Below are 23,090 nucleotides of genomic sequence, written 5' to 3'. Positions count from 1 at the left end.
CTACTTGTAACAATTCGTAACTATTGGGAATTTTTCTCAGTTTAACCGACAATTTCGGTTCGCTCATTGTTTCTATAAATTTTTGATTTTTATATTCTTGAAGCAAAATCCATTTTATTTTTCATGTTGTGAGACAATAAATGCACACCAACCTAACGAACGAGTACGAGTAAACAAAGAACACTTTACAGGAAGTTTGTTATTATTACTTGTCAGCAGTGCTGACAAGTATAATAACATTCCCCTTGACCACTCCTTGGAAATTTTTATCGAAACTTAGTACAGTATATTCGCCAATTTTGAAACAAGATGGACGCCACCTCAGATTTTAGGCTTGCTCTCCCCTTTAAGAACTGTTCTGTTTTCCAGTGAAGAATATTTTTATTTCGTGTGGCCATTTTGAAATGGTATTGAATAGCCCCCGTTATAAATAAATTTTCTATTTATACTCCCGGACGATCACAAAGTCAGAGGAGTTCAAAGGACAGAAAGAGAATATAAGAACATGATCGTATTTAGTAGTCAATGTGGGGTATAACCACGATTAAATTCCATTTTTACCACTCTGCTATGTAAAGAGTAATCAAGCGGCAGTATTGAAAGAATTTTAAAGTAGATTCGGTTTGCGTTACTACGGATTTTTGCTTTTATTCCGATACTGTGGGTTCCTTTAGTTTTTCAAAGAATTATTTACTAAAATAATGGAATAAGATCTCTGAGTGAAAGTAATTTTCTACCAATGAGTTAACATTCTGTCAAACTCACTGAATGAAACTTATTATTTTTTTTTCAGTCGAGCTTTATTAGTCTACTTGGTGTTATACAACAACACCAAGTAGACTAATAAAGTTGAGTTTTAGGAGCAGCGGCGGCTATGCTCCGTATATACTGTCTATAAATTGCGTGCATTCTGTAGTCGATTTTGTTTTGCCGGGCGAAAATCCCGCTCGAGTTTCTGGGAGGAAAAAACCATACTACCCTTGCCTGAGACCGACTAACTCAGCCAAGTCGCGAAAAAAAGCCCATAAAAATTCCTCTCGTCATCGACGTGACTGGAACCCAGGTCTTCGACTCGTCGGCCTCCCCCACACCGGGTGTAGGGGAGGCCGACGAGTCTATCAACTCTGCTACCGCGAGGGCCTACTTGTTGTAGAATGTTCACTTTACACATAAAGCGAGTTTGACAAAGACCAAAATGTAATGGCCAGACGACTGGGTCAGAGCATATCCGAAACGGCACGGCTGGTGCGATGCTCACAGTCAGCCGTGGTCAGTACGTACCGAACGTGGTCCGAGGGGAAACCCACGAACCGCCGGCGAGGTGCTGGACGACCACGGCTCATCGATGCTCGAGGTCAGCGAAGGCCCTCTCGGATGGTTCATGGCAACAGGACGACGACTGTGGCGCAACTAGCCAGTAATTTGAATGCTGGTGACAGGAGTAATGTGTCACAACACACACAGTACATCGAACCCTGCTGAAAATGGGGCTGCGTAGCCGCAGGCCTCTCCGCGCGCCCATGCTAACCACGGTTCGCCGGCGACAGCGCCTATAATGGGCACTAAAGCATTGAAACTGGACCTTGAGTGATTGGAAGAAGGTCGTCTGGTTCAATGAATCATGTTTCCTGTTGTTCCATGTGGACGGGTACGTGTACGTCGTTTACCTGGGGAAGTGATGGCGCCTAGATGCACCGTGGGACGAAAACAAGCAAGTGGCGGCGGTGTCATGCTTTAGATGATGTTCTGCTGGGATACCCTGGGTTCCATCATCCATGTGCTGGGCACATGGATGACGTCTACCACCTACGTAAACATCATTGCTGACCAGGTACACCCTTTCGTGGCAACGGTCTTCCCCTCTGGCGGTGCCGTCTTTCAGCAGGATAATGCGCCATGCCACACCGCCCGGATTGTTCGAGACTGGTCTGCAGAATATGAGGAAGACTTCCAGGTATTTCCCTGGTCTCCAAATTCCGCAGACATCAATCCCATCGAGCATCTGTGGTTTGTGTGGGAACAGCAACTCCGATCTGCGGCGTCTGAACCATGGATCTTACAGGAGTTAAAGGATCTGCTGGTTACGTGTTGGTACCAGATACCACAAGACACATTTAGAATTCTTGTAGTGTCCACGCCTCGCCGGGTACGAGCTGTTTTGGCTGCACGTGGAGGACCAACATCATATTAGGTAGGTGGTCATAATGTTTTGGCTCATCGGTGTATTAGTTTGTATATTACACCCAAGCTAGCAGTTTTCCAATCCACCTAGCACGTCGTCTCGATAGTATCAGCAAATATTCTTGCACCTTTCTATTTAAGTGTATCTCATCCCTGTAGAAACAGTTTCTTTTGTTAACAAGTACAGGCCACGGTGTGAAAAATTCTACCCTACAAGCCTTGCACAGTCTCTCAGCATGTATTCCTTCCTATCATGTATGTGCAGAATTGCAGACAATTTCAAATATAAACCTAACTCACTACTTCTTCTCAACATTGTGCTGTACTTGTAGGCTTTGCTTTTCTAAGTGTTTTCTTCATTGTGGTTTTCCTGTACGGAAATCTGAAAGCGCCGGTGGAGTTATTCCTAGAAATGCTAGAGCTACATTTAGTTGGCTGGACACTGGAGGCATGTGGTGGCCTGTCACTTAGACATTTTAATTGTGCACATTCCTTTCGTGGGCAGAAAGAGGATTTAGATTTCTTCATATTGTTAGGCCAAATGGAAAATTCCAAACAATTGTTTACAACCCCTAAGGATACTTGTAGGGTAGATCTATACTTGGACGGAGTAGGAATTTGAATTGGGGGAAATTCTTAAGGGAATTGATTGGATTATCAATTCCCCTAGCACTTTTGACCTTGGAAGCTGAATTCTGGCAAACAGCAGTAACATTATCGGCCATCTAATATTAAATTTAAAACTGAAAATTGCACTGTACCTGTTACTTGTGGAGTGAAATGGAAAGAATTGAGGTACAGCTTAAACTTCCTGGATTCCGTAGATGCCAAATATGGATCAGTTTGGTGAAGCTAATACAGGAACATAGTACCTAAACTGGGAGCACAGAAACATGCGACCTAGGGATTGCATGACGCGTCATAACTGAACCTACCACTCCTCATATGAAACGGATCTCTTCACTCTTCCCGAGCTAAAGCTTGGTCCTAAGCAAAATAAATATCCATTAATGTCCAGGCTTAGATCTTGTGGAAAATTCTGTAATTATCAAATTTGCCGAAATCTTTCCAGAAATACTTCTGTGTACGACAAATGTCTTACTGAGGGGATATTTCCTAATCTCAGAAAGGTAGCTTTGATTAAAATTATTCACAAGCCACACAAAAATAAACCTGATCCCAAAGCATACAGACCCATCTCTCTTTTGGCAAACCTTGGCAAACTATTTGAAAGATTGTTAGCACCCAGAGTAGCAGATTTAATTGAAGGTCAAAACTTAATGTCTCCATCCCAATTTGGCTTCAAGAAGGGGAAATCCTGTGAAGATGCCTTGATCTCTTTAGACTATGTATATATTAAGTGCAATAGCATCTCTTTAGTTAACAACATATCAGCTTCGAGGGCTAAATATGAAATGGCCATATTCGTTGACTTCGAGGGAGCTTTCGATTTCCTCTGTTGGGAGAGCGCTCTCAATTGTGTTACCAAAGCCAAGTGCTCTAAGCAACTGTTCCAAGTTATTAGAAGCTTCTTCTAAAATAGACCCATCCAAGTAATCTCGAAACAGCAGTCTCTCTCAAGGACCATTTAAAGAGGATTCCCCCAGGGATCAGTTCTGGGACCCCTCTTCTGGAACATAGTTTTGTACAGCTGGCTCTTGCAAAAACCTGACAATATCTCTGCCTTTGCCTACGCCGATGATTTGGTTCTTCTAATTCCCGGTCGATCGCGTCTTCAACTAGAACAATCAGCCAATAAAACTCTTTCTGAGCTAATCAAGTGGTCAAGTATACATAAACTGCGAATATCCTGCCACAAAAACAAAAATGATGGTTTTTAAGGGCAAGTTACATTACAGAAGACCTCCTAATATAAAGACAGACGGGGACATGTGTTTATGTAAGGGGCGGCTCCTAGAACGTCAGTTCAACTCCGCCTCGTATCTCTGTGAAGAACAGTATCACTACAAATGGGCCAGATATGTGTGTGACGTTGGTTTCTGTGTATTATGTGTGTGTTCTGTTGTTATGTTCTGACCGCTTGGCTACCCAGAAACATCAGTCACCTGGACAGATGATCCTGGATACTCGTCCACACCACGGGAAGGTGGGCCAGTTCCAGTAGATGGGACACCTATGGTCTCAGAGTAAAACAGACGGAAAGCAAATCCCTTTTGCTCCCGAATTAAAACATCTTGGCGTAATTTTAGATGACAGGTTAACCTTCTCCTCTCATATTAATCTCCTCGCCTCGAGTGATTAAGAAGTTCACTGCAGCAATTATCTGCATTTCCAAATCGGACTTGGGACTAAATAAGAAGACTCTCTTACTATATTATACAGCAGTATTCGTACCAATAGCAACATATGCTTCGGGAGTCTGGTTTCATAGAACCGTTAATGTTAAACTCCGTTCCAAGCTCATCTCCATTCAACGGATTATGCTGCTTGCCATTCTCCGGGCCTGCAGGACAGTGTCCTCTGCGCTCTGCAGGTACTTGCCGGAGTCTTGTCACTAGACCTGTGGAAAGCACAGTTCCTAGCGAGATTTTCGGCATCTCGTGCAACTTAACTGCTAACATCAAAGACGAAAAACGGCGAATCTGGAATGAATTTATCAGTGTATGGCAATCACGATGGGATTCCAGTACTACTGGTCAAGTCATCCGCTCTTTTGTTCCTGCAGTTACCTTTCCTCTCAACGAGAACGTCCGCCGATGGTTTTCTTCCAGCCTAACAACATCGTATATACTTACTGAGCACGGCTCCATCAACTCCAAACTATTTCAATTTGGCTTGTCTGACAACAATCTCTGCTTGTGTGGTGTTGAGGAAACCTGGGCGCACATTCCGTATCGCTGCAACCTGTTCCACGACGACAGAGCTACACTACAAGCTAATGTCAGCAACGAAGGAAATGAAGTGGCACTGACTGAAAATTCTCAGTCGTTCTCAGCTCTACAACAGTTCTCCTCTGCTGTTTTCACCAAAAGAAAACAACTCTTCTCAAGTCTATCAACAACAAGGAACCAACCCAACACCTGCAATGTCTGTCCATATATCTTAAAACTGATATCACCTGCCATCTACTGTTTTTTTTTTTTTTTTTTCTTTTTTAAGCTGGTACCCCAGTTTGGGCAGCTGTGGGTACGGGATTAGCTAGCACCCACTGGTATAGCACTGCCTCCAGTGGGTTCGGTTTTCGTTCTTCTTAGGACAGAAAAAGACTGCTGTCTTGTGGTTCCTGTGATACTTCTGATTAGCTGCGTGATGTGATTTGCGGTGTAAACATGTTACATGTTCATTACACTTATGGCATTGTAATTAACATGATTCTATGTATATCATTGTATATAATACGTATGTATGTACATATCGGATTTGCCAGTTTCTGGCTAGGGCCGTTTGTTGTTTTTGTTAATAATAATAATAATAATAAACGTGTACTTGTAGGCTAGTGGTCAGGAGCGCGAGTGCAGTGGCACGCGCTCTTTGAACGGACCGGGGTTCAATCCCGTGACTACTAAACACGATAAACGTTTGCATTAACATTGGGTGAAGGAAACAACAAAATAAAACCAAGAGCGTCAGGCCTGGCCATTCGGCTTGTAAAAATTCGATTGGGCATACCAACATGGAGGAACGACAAGCGTTCCATCTTGATGTTCTGTTGGGATACCCTTCCCAGGGTATCCCAGCAGAACATCAAGTTTGTCCCAACAGATGACACCTAATTGGGACAAACAGCGCGGATATATATATATATATATATATATATATATATATATATTTTTTTTTTTTTTTTTTTTCCCCTGTACTTGTTGTTGTTATTTGGATTTTAGGAGCATTAGCAACTAAGGCCATATTGCTCCGGGATATGCAGTGGTCATTCCCTGAATGATCTTTCCGCATCCTCCGTATTTGGTGGTGACGGGCTCGAACCCCGGTCTATCAAGAAACGTGTGCTACGCACTGCTGCTCCTTCCCACCTGGCTACGGAGGCGCCCCCCTGTACTTGTAAAGTCCTCATATCTCCTACTGTCATTAGTGACAACGTGTACATATAGCACGTTGATATGTACACTCAACGTGCACATATGCCTTTAAAATGTTATATCTGCTCTAAAACGTCAACGTTTTAGAGCATTTTGCCCATGGCAGACATGCTCTGGTCTTATTCCACCTATCCTTTTTTGCACAATATATTTTCCATTTTTCTGACAATAATCGCCGACAATAATTACCCCTGTGGGACCAGCGCATTCTGCTTGGGGGTTGCCACTGTGTTGTTGCCTGATGCGCAAGTGCACTCATTGGCATTGAGGTTGGTAGCTGAGAGCTTGATGGCTCCCAGAATTTAATTCCTTCGAAGGTATCTACCCTGTTGAAGCTCTCATAAAAGCTCATCAGAACGTTGAGTTGCTTAAAATCCTTAGTTTACATCGGACACCCGCAATGACACCCCCACCCCCCTTTGGCTATATCATGTTCCGTTCCACAGATCCGGAAACATCAGACAAGTAGTACATTTCGTACAGCCGTGATTCGGAGGGCAACACCCACCCACGCAGTCCTCACGCGAGCCACAGCACTCCCGCTAGTTTGAGCCCTTTGCTTTGCTGCTCTGTTCTGAGGTAAGATTTCCGCTCAAAAATCAGTTTAATTGAGAATGCTCTACACTAATGAATACGGTAATAATACTATGCGTCTGTTATACAGCAATAATACGAATTACGCTCTGAAGTTTACATTATTAAATATATAAATATATATTACGATATCGAATTTACTCTGTGTATTACGCTATATCGTAACGCTTGTAAAGGTATATAGAGGGTGGACAGGTGATGTGTTAGTGTTTTGTTTTTTCCCTTTTGGCTGATTCTGTATAAGCTTGCTTCCTTGCATCATTTGCAACTACTAATACTGATATATTCCCCTCAAATCCTTGCATTGCTAGCAATGCAATCAAGCTATTCAGAATTGTATAAAATGCCCCAGTAGACTTGAACAGATTTGATCTGAATCAAATCAAACATGGATAGGTCAGGCGGGGGGGGGGTTCATGTTGACGTCTCCCTTTCAGATCTACTCGCTGCTATCTGGTCTGCAAGCATTTCATAATTTCACAGAGGTTGTTACTCAAGGTATAAACACCGGAATTATTCATAATTAGTATTTATTTATACCCTACAGAGTTGCTTCCTTGAATTTGCGCTGAGTGTACTTTTCTGTTGGCAAAACGTAGCTGTTTTCATGAAAGATTAATTGAATGGATTGACTGTATTGTCAGTTTAATTTCACTATCTGCGGATACCTTGTAAACGGTGTAAATTCATTCAGAATTTAATAGCTCTGGAACATTATTAAATGATATAGTTTTTATAATTAATTTTTCTGAAGAGGAGTACTTAATCCCATTAAAATTCGAGAGAAACAAACAAACAAAGCTCATTTATTAGCATATGTGTCTGAAGAAAAATGAGTTTCCTTTTCACTAAGCGCATTAATGACCTCTTATGTGAAGGATCCAGTAAAATTCAAGCACTTGCCTCCAAAATAATAGAAATTCGCTTGCTAATGGAAACAAAGGTGATTTACCAGGGGCAAAACTTAAGATGAACTATCGATTTCTGAAATAAATTACTTTTATCCGGTTAGGTGTTATATTAAAGTGTGATTACATAGTATTGTAGTCTATTGCCATTATCGAAACGAAAATATCTCAAAAAAAAAAAAAAAAAAGGAGAGAGAGGAAGAGAAAACCGGGAAGGGAAGGCATAAGTTAAAATGGAGGCTCGAACCACCCTTAATTTCCGTGAACTCTTCGACTGGCCCAGTGGGCTGCATCATTAATTGGTGTAAGCACTTTAGTGTCTGAACGTAATGATTCTGTTGCTAGTATTCGATTGTCCACCCCTTTTTATTTTCATAGGTGAGTAGGGAGAAATCGAGCAATGAAGTATTTCAAGTCAAATATATATAACTATATATATTTATACGTTTCTGAATCGGCTTCTGAAATATCGTAATAACTGTTAATTCGAAACACTCAGTTCGTGTTTTCATCTATGAACTTGTGTATGCTGTGTATTAAATTTCTTATTTGATCTTCCCGACTAAATTGTTTGTCTTAATTTTAAATGGTTTCTTTCATATATCTCATGCAAATTACTCGACATAATTCCACTCTGACGTTGCCCATCCAACAACCGAACTTTACAAGGAAGCTGACAGGAAAGTGCGTCCTTTATTTTTGACTAATTTCAGAGTATTGTTGGGGAATGTTCCTTCCATGACCTGCGTGTAGTGTCGATGACGGGAGGAATATTTTGGGCCTTTTTTCACAATGTCGCTGAGTTGGTCCGTCTCAGGCGAGGGCAGCATGGTTATTTTTTTTTCCCGGAAGCTCGGGTTTTTCGTCCATCAAACAGAAAATAGACCTCAGAACACGCAATTTACAGACAATATACACGGCGCAACATGGCCTTAGTCGCTGATGCTTCTAAAACCCTACTACAACAACAATAACGCTGGTGAGGTCTACCAGCAGCTATTAGGAGACCATATGTACCTGCCATATTGCATTTGTTCCGAATAGAAACGGATCTTCGAAGACCACAATGCGCGTATTATCGGGCCCACGCCATGCACGAGTGGTACGAGGAACAAACTGAAGGTAACACCCATCTTGATTGGCCTCCAAGTTCGCCTGAGCTCATTCCAATTGAATACCTGCGGAATGTGTTTGTAACAGAAAGTGAAGCGTATGGACATGCAAAACCGTCATCTATTCCAACATCGTGGAAAGCCTTGCAAGCATCATGGCTACAGACGTCTTCAGACATCTAAGTGAAGTCAATGGCTAGGCAAATAACTGCTGTCTGTTATCCGTGCTAACGGTGTCCCAACACGATATTAGGTAGGTGGTCATAATTCAGTGATCACTGTGTGTGTGTATGTGTGTGTGTGTGTGTTTTCTCCTACAATGTATATACATATATGTAAATAAATGTAACGATAATGTACATATCGTATTTATCGATTACATAAATATATAATTTCATGCTCTTTGTGAATGAAAGAGTCTATTACTGCTTTGATTATAATAACCTTATCACGCTTTCTTCTGTCGCCTCTTGAAAATGTGTAAAAACACAATTTTTTCCCTCTCTGCAGACACTCAGGGCCTTAAGGCAGAATTTAATAATGAGTCCTTTGGCAATTTCTATTGTAACAGTTACGATAAAAAGATGTAAATAATGCATAGCTTAATAGAACATGTGATAAAACCTTATAAGCCTAATTTATTCAGAGATTGCTAATACCCAACTCTTCGAATATGACACCATGAATACATGCAGCACTGAGTAGGGTTTTGTATTGCGATTTTATTATTAATCGCGACCAACGTTTTTGTTTAGTGAAAGGCACCAATTGGCGTGGGCCAATCGATCGGTTATCACGAGCTGACGATCGCTTATTCAAGCGACAATAGTTTCGTTGCCTAACGTCATATAACATCTATAATTAATAAGGAAACTTGAGTGTAATTTGAAACACTATCTATGTACATAGAACATGTATGAAAATTTATTTTCAGATTACCAGCAGTAGCCTGTTGTCCTATATATATATATATATATATATATATATACACACCTGTGCGTTACAACTCTTATTATTGAACTTTATGTGGTTAATTTGGACCGTTTTCAGCTATGAATATTTAAGACCTTGCTGTGCTTGTGTCCGTGAGATTAGAAGAGCCCTACCTGCTTGCTTTCTGTGCTTCACCAGTAGAGCGTGAAAATGTCATTAAAAGTTAGGCGATCTTTCATGTGATGCACGCTGCGTTTCTGTACACGACTCCGTCATTTCAAGCCAGGTTAATATTTGGAAAGGCGAATTAAACTTTACCTAATACAACGGTGTACATGTATAAATCACTTTTTAGGCAGTTTAAGATACGTGTCCGGTTGATGGAAATCTTTCCACAACATTGTGGAGTCGTTATACAAAAGTGTTTTTTTTCTTTTTTTTCTTTTTTAACTTGGCAAACTCATTACAAGCAAGGTGACAGTCCTCCCGTGATATATTAGGTCTCTCTCTCCGAAAGTTGATTTACATCCTGATTACTTGGCGAAAACACTGTTCACCATGCACATTAAATTTCCTACCTGAAACGGGCATGATTACACGAGATATCATGTCGTCAGTTAGCTACAGTTTAGAACTGTTCATCTAGTTTTTATTTTTGTATCTCTTCACAGGTTGTGCAAATAGAGAAGGAAGATGGTTAAAAACAAATTAACTAAATCCGAAGAGGAAAGCGAAGTTATATTTTTTCAGCTTGCTGCTTTTAACTATCAGCCGCTATTATCGAAACTGTGCTTGATCTGCTTTGTTGGAAGAATAGGGTTTCGTGTGGACTGTTTCTTAATTGCAGTTTAACGACGCTGTTTTGCACTGGACAGAAAAATCTTATAAAATGGAATTTCAAATCTTAAAGTAATAGCTTTTATGTACTGTAAATTTACTCATCTTTATGTAGACATGACGCTTATCGTCGCTTTACTGAAAAGCCCATTAATAATGATGGTAAACAAGAGTCGTGCTTTGCGTTTCTTCAAGTAAACTTTGGATTTCTTAGTTTTCAACTGAGTTCAGAAATTCATTTGAAATGTTTTTATTATGTACATTACGTTTTTTGAGGAAACCACACTTAGTTGAAACGATACAATGCAGCTTTACAATTTTTTGAAAATTAGAAACTTGTACTTTCATACATAAGTATTTATATTTTATGTTCAGTGTGATTTTCGAGACATTGGTCTGGATACTTCGCGCGAACCAGCTTGCAGTGTGACAGTAGCCGTAAATGGCTCAAATTTTCGTTGCGCTTTTCTTTTATTTTTTTGTCCATACAGAACCGCTTCCTCTTCTCTGTTGTGCTTAATTGATGTTTATTTTTAAAATATTTCTGCTTCTTTTTTTTTTTTTTTTTTCCAGTTTAATGAAGGACATTATTTTCACGCAGAAACAACGTTTTTATTGAATATTGCTATTATTTTACGAAAACTTTCAATAATGAATAGAGGGCTTTTTTTTTTTCTCTCTCTCCACCGGTACCCAGAGCCAATCAGCAAGAGTAACTGAAAATAATTAAAACTTCTTAACATGCAGTCTGCCAATTAAGAGAATTAAAAGGTACGGCAGGGAAAACAAAAGCGACTCAAGGTTACCACTAGTGTTTCTCTTCCATAGTGTTAGTAAAGTGTGTTTGGGGTCAAACGGCACCAGGGGTTTCCCCCATCTCTGTCCATAGTGTTAGTACATAGCGGGAAGCCAAGTGAGTTGCCTGTTATTTTTCTATCTACTTCAGTATTGGTACACAATTCCAAGTACTGAAACTGCGACGCTGAATATCGCAGGACTTAATTTCACAATGTCTATAAATCCTGATTGTCAGTTCGGACTTTCGAGCTCAACTGGTATACAGGACATTACAAAAGGTCGAGGTCTATGTTATCTAAAAGACCCAAGTGTAGCTTTATTATTTGACCATTCAACCAGCTTGATTAGCGAAGCTATATTCAGGTATTTTAACTTTATAAAACTTTTAGAGACAGTATTAGAGGTCATTGTTTCTTGGCTTATGTAATTTTGATTGATTAATGTTATTGGTGTCAAGGGAAATATTTGTGTAATATGTAAGCCTCTGAAATGTGGCTGATGGAAGTGGAATTTGCCGCTTTATAATTTCATGAATGTTTAGGGTTGAATGGAAGTTAACTTCAGATATAAACATTCTCAAAGAATGTCTGCATCTAAAAATATAAAATAAGTTCCACAAGATTTTAATTTTTTTATATTCACCAAGGAGCCACTTTATTAGGTACACCTACCTAATAGTCAGTAGATGCCCCTTTAGGCCCCTTATAATAACCCGGATTCGCTGTGGCATAGATTCAACTTAGTGTCGAAAGCGTACCATACGAACGCTGGTCAATTTTGACCCAATCATTTCCCACAGTTGGAAAATAGGATGGTTGCTGATGTCTACTCCGCAGACTCTTCCATCTCATCCCACCAGTGCCTATTTGTATTGACAGCTTGTGAATACAGAGACCCCTCCCGCAGTAGGCTGAATTTGCAGCCACGCTCCTGGAGCCAGTTTTGTGCAATTCTGGCTTTGTGACACGGACAGTATCCTGTTGTAAGAATCAATTCTCATATGAATTCCTCTAACTTTCGCTACATACATGAAGCAGTGTTGCCTGGTCGGAAACTCAATTTCGAAATAACCTGTGGCATCCAGATGTTGTTCCACTGGTATCAAGGGTTCCAATATGCATCATGTAAATACTCCTCCACAGCAACAGCCTATATTGTTGATAACTGGCAAGTATACGTCCATGGATTCATGCTGTTTTCGCCATATTATCGGCGTGAAACAGCCGGAACCGGAATTTTGCACACCAGGCAATGTTTTTTTTTTTTTTCCCCCCCCAATACTCTGTCCAATGTTGCTGTTCCTGAGCACAGCATAACCCTACCTTCTTGATTTTTGCTTGACAACAGCGGAACTCCTTTCGGTCGTCGGCTGTTGCACCCTAACCGTGCTATAGTACGATGAGTTGTGGGTTCTGAAATGGCTCTTTTGTTATCGCATTGTTATTTGATGGACTGTAGTCTTTCTGTTACCCTCTGCTGGGCTCTCACATCAACGAGTTGTTCCGAATACAGGATCGCCGTTAGCTGATTAGTTGTATCTCATATAGAGCAGCATCAGGACGTTAAGATCAACTCCTAATCTCGATGCACCCGAGACAGAATCTACGTGAAAACTTCAGCAGGGTTGCAGTTTCCGAGATATTGATTTTTGCTGTATGTTGATTTGAATTGCGTGATATATGTAGTACTCGTGAATGAAATACAAAATAATTTATAAAAGTTTATTAAGGTTATTAATACGAGTGTAACTATAAAGCAATGAGATAAGCTTACCTGAACTTATACATTCAAGTGTGCACATTTTTATCTTACAATATTCAAAAGTATATTTGTGAGAGAAAAATGTATTCTTTTTTGTCTTATATCCTGAATCCTAGAAAATCTTCGTCATCTGAGGGTAGATTTGAATTTTAAAAATTACGAAATGCCAATCGTGTGAATAAGGTGGGTAATCAAGTTAGGTAATGCGACTTTAATTAAATTGCCTCACTGAAAACATACTATGAACTGGGCATTGTCATTGAGAAGAAGCTAATCATTGAACCACAGTTGAATTCTTTTCATCGATTTCTCACAAACGTTTTGGAATTATTACATAATAAGCTCTGCTTGACTTTTTGGGATGGATTCTGCATGACTAATGCCGTTGATGTCAAAGAAACAAATAAACATTGTCTTCACCTGCATATTTTCCACGATAAAATTACCCACACGATTACGCCGCCTCCTACCGATCCAGCAGCCTGTACTTGTCAGTAATAATAGCATGGTTCCAGTGCCTCCTGTTCTTATCACGTTACATCAGTTTTTAAATTCAGATTAGTGTGTTTTTCTCCATATGTTCACCTTTCTATCGGTGCTGAAAAGGCTTAATTTTAGTTTAATCAGACTATGTGACTTCCTTCCAGTCCCTCTTCATCCATATATTCGTTGTATTCTTGGTACCAACGTATTTTATGGTTGATGTCACATAGTAATAGTATTCGCCGTATAGTGCAAAAAAGCCACAGACTTTTGCTGCACTGGCAAGAAGATAAGAAAACACAAATTATATGCTTCCTTCCTCACACAGGTAAGTATCCAGTTGACCTTTGAATTTATTCAAACTGTCAACTCAACTACCTACGAGGGAAACTTGTTCCAGCTATCAACAATTCGCTGGTTAAAAGAAAATTTTCTACAATACAATCTAAACCTCAAGCCCTGTAATTTTAATTTATTACCATTAGTTCTGCAGTTATTTAGAATAGTGAGAATTTCACCTTCATTAATTTTACTAATCCCTCTCAGAGCCTTATAAACCTTGATCAAGTCACCTCTGTGGTGCTTGGTTGCCAAGCTCTGTAGCCCACATAATCAGAGTCTTTCCTGTACGGTCTTCCTTCTGTCGATCTTACCATTCGAGTTGTCCGTCTTTGGACCCTTTCAAGAAGCTCAATGTCTTTTTTCAGATGAAGTCTCCATACTTGAACACATTATTGCAAATGTGGTCTTGCAATTGCCTTATAAATGTCTGTGATCGTTAGCTTCCGTGAAGATCTCCTACCTCTAGTGCATTCTTTAATTTCGATTTTGACGTTTACTTGGATCTTTGGAATGTTAAGTTTTCCACAGTAGATTTTTGAAGCATTTTCGGTATCATGTTGGAAATACCATTTTTCATTACCTGTTAGCTATTTTACCCAAAAAGTAGTAAGTATTCGTCTTCTTTCCTTACAAAGGTTGGCTTGCTTTTTTATATGATAGCTAAAACGGGAGTCAACTCTTGGAAAGAAGAAAGGTGAATACTTACTAAGTTTTCCTTCCCAATTACCATTTGGATTCCTTTTTCTAACGTTTGTAAATAGATTAGTATTAGCAATGGCCACATAATGCAAGGAAGCCTATGGCTTATGCTGCACCAGCCAAAAAATAATAATAATAATAATAATAACAAATAAAATAATAATTAATAAATAAGAGAAAAGGAAATGGACAACCGATTCATTTCCCACCTCCCTTAAGTAATTATCCAGCTGAACTTTGAATTTCCCCAAACTGTCAGCTTCTACCACCCATGTAGGTAACTTATTCTATTCCAGTAATTTATAACTCGCTGGCTAAAATAAAACTTCCTGCAATCCAGTCTAAACTTCTCCCCCCGTAACTTGAAATCATGGCTCCTAGTTCTAGAATCATAACCGTGAAAATTTCGTACTCATTGATTTTGCTTATGCCTCTCAGAGCCTTAAACACCTCAATCAAGTCTCCTCTAAGGTGCCTAGTTTCCAAGCTCTGCGACCCACATATTCGAAGTCTTTCCTCATATGGACGCCCTTTTGCCAATTTCACCAAGTGAGTTAACCTTCTCTGGATACTTTCAAGAAGCACAATGTCTTTCTTTAGGTGCGGTCTGCATACCTGAACACAGTATTCCAAGTGTGGTCTAACAATAGCCTTATACAATGGGATTATGACGTCTTTATCTCTACTAGCAATTGTTCTATACATCATCGATAGGACACCATGGGCCTTCCTTGCAACCTGTCTACAATGTTCAGATAACTTAAATTCTGACCGTATCTTAACACCCAAGTCCCTTTCCTCCACTACCGGCTTTAGTTCAACTCCGCCAAGTGTGTAAGTTACTTTGGAGCTACTATTCCCCAGATGCAATACCTTGCACTTTGCTGGATTAAAGCATAGCTGCCATTTTTCTGACCATCCCTGAAGTCTATCTAGGTCATTTTCACGCTTATCAACTTGGTGGGTGGATTTACAAGTAATGCCATATCCTTCTCTTCTCCTGGTCTTTATGTAATTCTTTGTATTCTCCAAATTAAAAATGAATTCTGTAATTTTGGTTTCTTCAATATCTGAATTCAGAGGCCTGATGATAGGATTCAATATGGAATCCAGAAACGTTGCCAGTTAAGTAGTTCTGTTTTGTCAGAATTTAACTTAATGTAATACTACTGTTTACAGAGTGAGACATTATAACAATAATTGTGGTTTCATTGTGTTGTTGTCATTTAATAATTAATTACGACGTAAGATGTCGTAATTAATTATTGAGACTTAATAATTAATTACGTAATTAATTATTTAGTATTGAGAGAATATTCTTCTCTCATTAATTCCGGAAATAATTTTATTCTTACTGTCCTGTTTAATGTTTATTTTAATTTCGGAAAAAGCCTACACTTTTTTTTAATATAGAAATGCAATATTTTACACACCCTTTATTCATTATAATGTGAATACCCAAAATTCTAAAAATTTCAAGACTGATAATGTTTGGATCCCGAGAATTCTTTCTTTTTTTTTTTTTTTTTTATCCGATCGGAATCTACATAATTTATACATTGTCAGTTGAAGAAGATTGTGAACTAGAAGAGTAACAATTTTTTTTGTCAGTAAACTTGTAGGAAATTTTTTAATGGGATTTTTTTAATAGTTTTCCTCCTGCTCTTAACCAAATATATCAAGTCACTGACGAACTTGATGGTATAGTAATTTCACCACTGTTTGGCTTTCATTGCACGTGTGACAGTTACTCCAATGGGCTGTATGGATTCAAAAAAGAATACTTTTGCAGCCTTGCATTAAAAGTATCAATACAGAAAAATTTTAATTTTTGTGAAACTATTTCTTCAACAAAATTTAAAGTGAACACAGTCAATAGTTTGGACTTAATGATAAAAGTCTGTGCATCACATAGCTTTTTCACCGCCATTCTCATATCAGTTGATCAGAGTTTAAGAGCATTTGTAGCTTACAGACTACGAGTTGCGTAGCCTTTTATTTAAATGCTGTTTTCATAGAAGCACTTTCAAAAGTTTGAAACTTGCCTTCATTTTCGTGTACATGAGTCTTTGTCTCAGTGTTTTATTGTCAGAAACAAGATTCACGCGATTCTTGCATTCGGGCATCTTTTCGTTTCAACTACTTTGAGTAGTAGATTACTTTCGAGAAACAGATGCTTCCGTTAGTCCAAAATTAATCTCTATCTGTATGGAGTGTCAAAACTCGCTCACCAGCGATTATTGGCTAGCAAATATCCAGTTCACTGGAGCTTGAAAGTTTCTCGAGTCCGCATAGAAACTTAGAAAAATATTAATTCGGTGGTCAGTGTAGCTTAAATTGCTGGACATCAACTGGCATGCACGTGTACATGGAATTCCACGCGAACTGTGATAGCGTTGTGGAATTATTTCGCGTAATTCGACTTTATAGGTGATGCAACAGTAATTACTGTTTAGTTTTCTTAGGATTCATAAAATAAAACAAGATCGCTCCGTAGAGGTAACTTAGCCTTCGAATTCCTAACAGAGTTAAGCTGTTAATTGTATGGAGTAACATCCTTTGCTGAAAACATAAGGCAGTACTCCCGATAGCTAAAACTTTAGTAGTTATAATCATTCGCATTTACTGTCTTTCCTTTGCTACTTTTAAGTTGCTCTAAGATGTTGTCTTAATGGTAGAACTCTTTGTATCAAGAGTTTAACAGTAGTTTTATTGCACTCGAGAGAATTATTTATTTTAACTGTTCTTGGGATTGGCTGCATTGTCTCTGGACCATGAGACAACTATTGAGCAATTGCCTCTTATAACGATACCCGTCCGTGCTGTTAAATCTATCAGGTTAAATTTTTATTAGATGGTCTACCAACATGTGCTTTGTCCGACAATTTTTGCTCTTAATCTTAATACAAATTTGCCTCTGATCGATTTTTCATCTCTTTTGTAGTTGCCTTCTTTGATCCTCGGTTTTACTTTGCTAAGATCTTCGTAATTTAGTGTCAATGCTTTCTTTATCCGTTTTTTTATTTTTTATTTTTTACAGCTTGCTTGTTGCTGTTCTCTGTTCTATTATACGAATTTATAGCCGCCTTTTATTTTTGCAGTGAGTTAATTTTTAACAAGCGGCACAGCGCTTCCCCCCCCCATCTCCTTTGACAATTAACGCGAAAACTTGATGTTTATCACGCTAAATCAGTTTTTAAATTCATATTCCTCACCCCCAGGTCACTTTTCTGCTACTAGCTTTGTAGCACGGTCTTTTCTCACACGTGTTTTTTTTTTAAACCAAATAGAACATGACAGGTTTGCTGGCAGATAAAAATATATATATAAAAAAAACACATCCTAGGAAAATTTGTTTTATTTACCACTTTTAATGAAAGCTACGTGGGTTTATTTAAAGTTAATTAAAAGTCAAATGAATTTTTATATTAAATAAATTGCTTGTACCTCGATGCACTGATACATATTGACTTACATTATTTTAATACGTTGTAATATTTTAGCAGTGAAGCAAATTTAAGTTTCAGCTAATATTAGCTTTTGTGTGATATCCATTTCTCAATTCCCTTCTTATAATCAGCAGTTTCTAATTTTAGAAGGCAGTACATGAGGGCTCAGACGGGAAATTTCTTCTTTTTTCTCTTTTTATTATTGACTGCTAGATCAACTAATATTTCTCAGCCGTTTGATCACTGGTTGGTATCACTCCCTTCCACGTGGCTGGGCTGGAAACCTGAAAGGAAAAAGTAATCTTTCGGGGATAAAAGGAGCAACCATGGACTTGATAAACAAGGTTCCATCTGGATCTATGGATCAAACACCACTATGCTGATAGGAAGATGAACCTAATCCATTGTGCCAAAATAAAGATACGAAAGAATGCTTCCCTGCCCTTCGTGATCGTGCAGTCATTAACACATCAACCTATCAGCAAACTGTCTCCCTTTATCTTACGAAAATACCACGTAGCTGTCTCCTAAAATATGGATCGCAGTCTAAAAACTCTGTCTATCTGCTAATGGAACCTCTTCATCATTGACATTCAGAGATACTTCTTAAAAATACTCCAGTGCAACCTTGATACCTTAAAAGACATCATTAGTTTTGTTTAACAGAATGGGATTTGTTAAACAATTCAAATGAAATTGCTCAAGAGCTGAATACCTAAAATGTCATTTTTATCAAAAGAATGTTTATTTAAAATTAGAGATCACTGGTTCCAATTTACACTTTAATTCTTACTCTCTGTACCACTAACATCAATGAAAGGATACCTAAACTGTACGCTGAAACTATTCCCAATCTGAGTAAATGTTACAAGTTCCAGAAGTTCCAAACAGTATGTAGAGGAATCGCTGCGCGTGTGCCACCTGTAGTTCTAAAGAACACCCTCATAATGAATGTGACTTACAAATCCATATTTTCCAAACTGCAAAGGAAGCCACTATGCTTTTTGCGGAGACTGTGCCCTATGAAAAAAAAAAAAAAAAAATTGAAAAATACAAAACTCAATATGAGTTATGTGACATACCAAGAAGCTAAAATGCACTTAACTTCATCTATTACCTGTTCAGTAGTACAACAATAAAAAAATATAAAAATATATATATATATCAGGATCTGTCATTCCAAGCATCTCAAAAGCAGACTGGGCTCGAACCGAAACGAAAACAGTAAAAATTAGATCAAATAGCGCACCAATTACAATTTCGCCAGATACCCACAAGCGATTTAAAAAAAAAAAAAAAAAAAAAAAACTCCGGCTCAGAGCAGTGGAAAAAATACCGTGTAATACCGATTTCATGGATACAGATGACAAAGATCAAGACAAAACTACCCTTGAATTTCATGCATTTGACGGTATTGGACAAAGTGTAAAATGTTTACGATCAAGCGACACCGGGGGTCACCCACCAATGGACATTATGGCAGTATTTGGGGTCAGGCGCCACTGGTGGCTTCCCATATCTGCGCACCCCCCAATGGACACTTGGTGATCGCCAGTTTTTTTTTTTTTTTTTTCTCCAAGAAAGAAAAAACAAATAGATCGGAATATAAGCAGACAGCACAAGTAAAATCATTAAGCCAAAATAATGGTTACCTTATTATAACGGCATTTCTGTGGTCTCGAAGTAATATTGACGATACTAATTGGCATGGGTCTAAGAGACTATTGATTTTTTTGAGAATGGAAAAAATATTCTATCTAATAATTGGTGCACTCCTCCGTTAAACTTTTACTCGTAACACGGTTAGTTAGAAATTTGACGCAGCTGCTTTTGTTTCTGTGCACATTTTGAGAAATACTGGCTTGTATAAAGCAAGGGCTGTCACTCAATGAACGGACAACAACTTCAACTTCTAAAAATCTGTTTTCATCAACAGCTGTGTGAATGAGTGACAGCCCTTGCTTTATCTGCATTTGGTATAACCCTTCTGCTGCACTATCCACGACAATTCGTCTCGAATTATCGTGGACAGTGCAGGAGAAGAGTTGTCTCTTCGTATTACCTTTTCTAATATACAAAAATGTAATAGGTATAAAACTCAAGTAAATCTAGTTTGTTGCTTTCCTACATTTTTTTTAGACTATACTTTTGTTTTTCGCATGCGTACTTAGTTGAATACACAAATACCGATAACGTAGAACCAATGTAAAGTAAAATTAAATGGGTGAGAGGGGAGGTTACTGAGAAGCTTGCGCACGTGATTGGTATGAATAAAAATAGTCTCGACATTTTTTCTCAAGACGTGCGGCCATTTTAATTCCAAGGAGAGAAAACTGTTTCAGAAGTTTAGTAAAACACAATTCCTTAAATTATCATTGATCGCTTGTGCACAAAAACGGGAAATTCCAATTTGTACTGTATTAGGTTAAAAAAGAAAGAAAAAAAAAACGACACTGACTTTTTTTTTTTTTTTTTACCAAGCTACAGAAACCTGATGAAGTGTGGACCACTGGGTAATTGCAATGCGCATCTAATACTTGGTTCTATTTTATACTGGCTTGCGTTTGTTTTCTTTTGTGACGTTGGATGATAAATGCAGAATTAGTTATCTCAGGTCACGCCGGTTGTGGCACTTCTTGTAATTAGCATTTGGCGACTTCTCTTCATAAATATAACATTACGTTGCCCTTCAAATCCAAACTTGAACAAACACCAATCTGTTCACATACGGGTACTTTGATTGTGCAGATCATATTTATTCGTCTCATCATGTGATGCGCACAGCTTTCGTTTGCACTCCGCAATTGATCGGTCGCTCACACACAGTGACTGACCGCAGACCAATTCGATATTGCAGCGCTTAATTTGTATAGAGTGCCGATTTTCCCGTACGGTTTATTGCCATGTCGACGTTCAGGCTGCGAGAAATTGTCAAGGGAACAGGATAGAATTAGTGAGTGCTTGGCGCCACGTTCCTTGGTAAATAGTTAAGTTGCGTGTTTGTGTAATTAGAGTGAACTCATCAAGGCTGCAGTTGAACTGGGGATTTTGCATTGTGTGTATGTGGTCGAGGAGGGTTTCAGACTCCTTTATTAAAGTTTACTCCGCGGGCACTTGAAAGGGAGTATAGAGAGACCTTGGCACATGATTTTGTCCCTGTTGTGCCGTGTGCCATCTACTCGCTGGGCCGCTTTATCTATCCTCGATACCGAACACAAGAGCGTTAGAGCCAAGGTATTAACATTCCGCTTGGCCGTCTAATGGATGATTCGCCTCTCTCTCGATGACCGAAGAAAGTCAGAGTGAGCGAGCTTCACTGTAAATGCTTTGCTGCCGCTGCGACTACAGATTCTATTTACATTTCTTCTGACTGTCATGACCGTTCATTATTATGGTTGATAATAGTGTTGCAGGGACAGTTTCAGCCTCCGATTTGCCACGCTATGGTAGCCATGAATGGAAACTGATAGGAAGCACACATTTTACAAAACACAAAGCCGGTTTGGGAGGAAAGTATGTCACGAAGTTGCTGATATAGATAACATGTAGTGCTCCTGATAGTTAACATTGACAAATGCGGTGTGGTTGATAAGCCACGTAATAGAGGAGACTGAACGAAGGTTACTCCCAATGACTGAAGTGTCCTTCACCGCACCTGACAGATCGGCATTTTGGCAAATGGCCTTTTTTGTAATGATATCCTTGAACAGCTTTTCAATTTCCCTGTGATGAGGTACTTCGAGTCAAATGTAACGCAACACATAGACTGTGGGCGAATGTTATTTAATGTGGTGAGGGACAAGGTCGATTGAAATTTTATTCCCTTAACTGCCAAAGTAAACTTGTTTTAAATGGAATTAGGTTTAAACGACGCAGAGAGCTATTCCACAATAGATTTTTCTTCCCTGTCTGCACACGCACATGTGGATTTAAATGGAACATTTTAATTAAAAAAAAAAAAAAAAACTCCAGCCAGGGCTTTTTGATACTGAAGCCCACTTAAGATTACTAATCTTGCTTTTTATTAACCCAAAATAGCATATCTTGTCATGTCACAATATTACTACTCTCATAATATCATTCACTTACGAGGAAGCTATAAATGTTCTGAAACTTCTGAGCAGAAAGTTAAATTAACCTTGGAGAAATAAATTTACTTTCACCATGCGAAGCGTTAATCTATCCGCCTTAAGGTCCCCTCCACCCCTTTCTCTTTTGTTAATGTGACTTGACTTTGGGATAATTAGTATTCTGTGTTGCAAAAAAAAAAGTAACTGCAAATGCAAACTGAACTTTAGTAGAAAGCTTCATGCTCCATAAGTACTTCAAAACACTTATAATATTATTTTTTTTTTATTTAAAAGTTTCTATCCATCACGATTATCAGTCATTTAAACATTTTTTTCTGGAGTAGTGATAGTTCATCGGCGAAACACTTCAGAATAATTACTTTTTTGTAATTAAATAGTCTCATCTTTAGAAAAATACTTCAGCGTGCTTCTACCTTTCATGGATCTTAGAACTTAACTTTCCATACTCTAGTTTACAGATTTGAAACTCGACTTTTTAAATATACAGTAAATTTAAATATAGAGCTAGCCTAGTTTAAAAATATAATGTATTTTTTTACGTTAGCTGAATGATAACATAAATTTACTGTTACGTTTATTTAATTATTATATTGCAGTGCTGTACAGAAAACATATTGGATTAAAGTTAGTTTAATTGAAGTAACAAGCTTTCTCTTATGAATATCTTAACATCCCATGTGAAAATCTGCTGAATGAATTACGTGTCAAATATTTCAGTCCTATTTTTAGTGTGTGGTTGTGTCCAAGTTATATTATCACACCTTTTACACTAGCATAGTATTATGAAATATAATGTAGAAATGAGTATTTCTTTGCGATATTTGCTATATAATTTTGCTGATGTGCA

At 38.5% G+C, this 23,090-nt stretch overlaps 1 protein-coding gene across 1 annotated transcript in view; it reads left to right on the top strand.

Annotated features, from left to right (window-relative positions):
• Positions 1–23,090, top strand: part of LOC150081916 (beta-1,4-glucuronyltransferase 1-like) — a 344,451-nt gene that overhangs the window by 117,018 nt on the left and 204,343 nt on the right. The gene's annotated exons all lie outside the window — the stretch shown is intronic.

The sequence above is a fragment of the Mastigoproctus giganteus genome, chromosome 8 (genome assembly GCF_048544385.1).
Source record: "Mastigoproctus giganteus isolate SK-2022 chromosome 8, ASM4854438v1, whole genome shotgun sequence".
NCBI lineage: Eukaryota > Metazoa > Arthropoda > Arachnida > Uropygi > Thelyphonidae > Mastigoproctus > Mastigoproctus giganteus.
The sequence above is the reverse complement of the archived record's forward strand: the minus strand, read 5'-3'. Positions and strand labels throughout refer to the sequence as shown.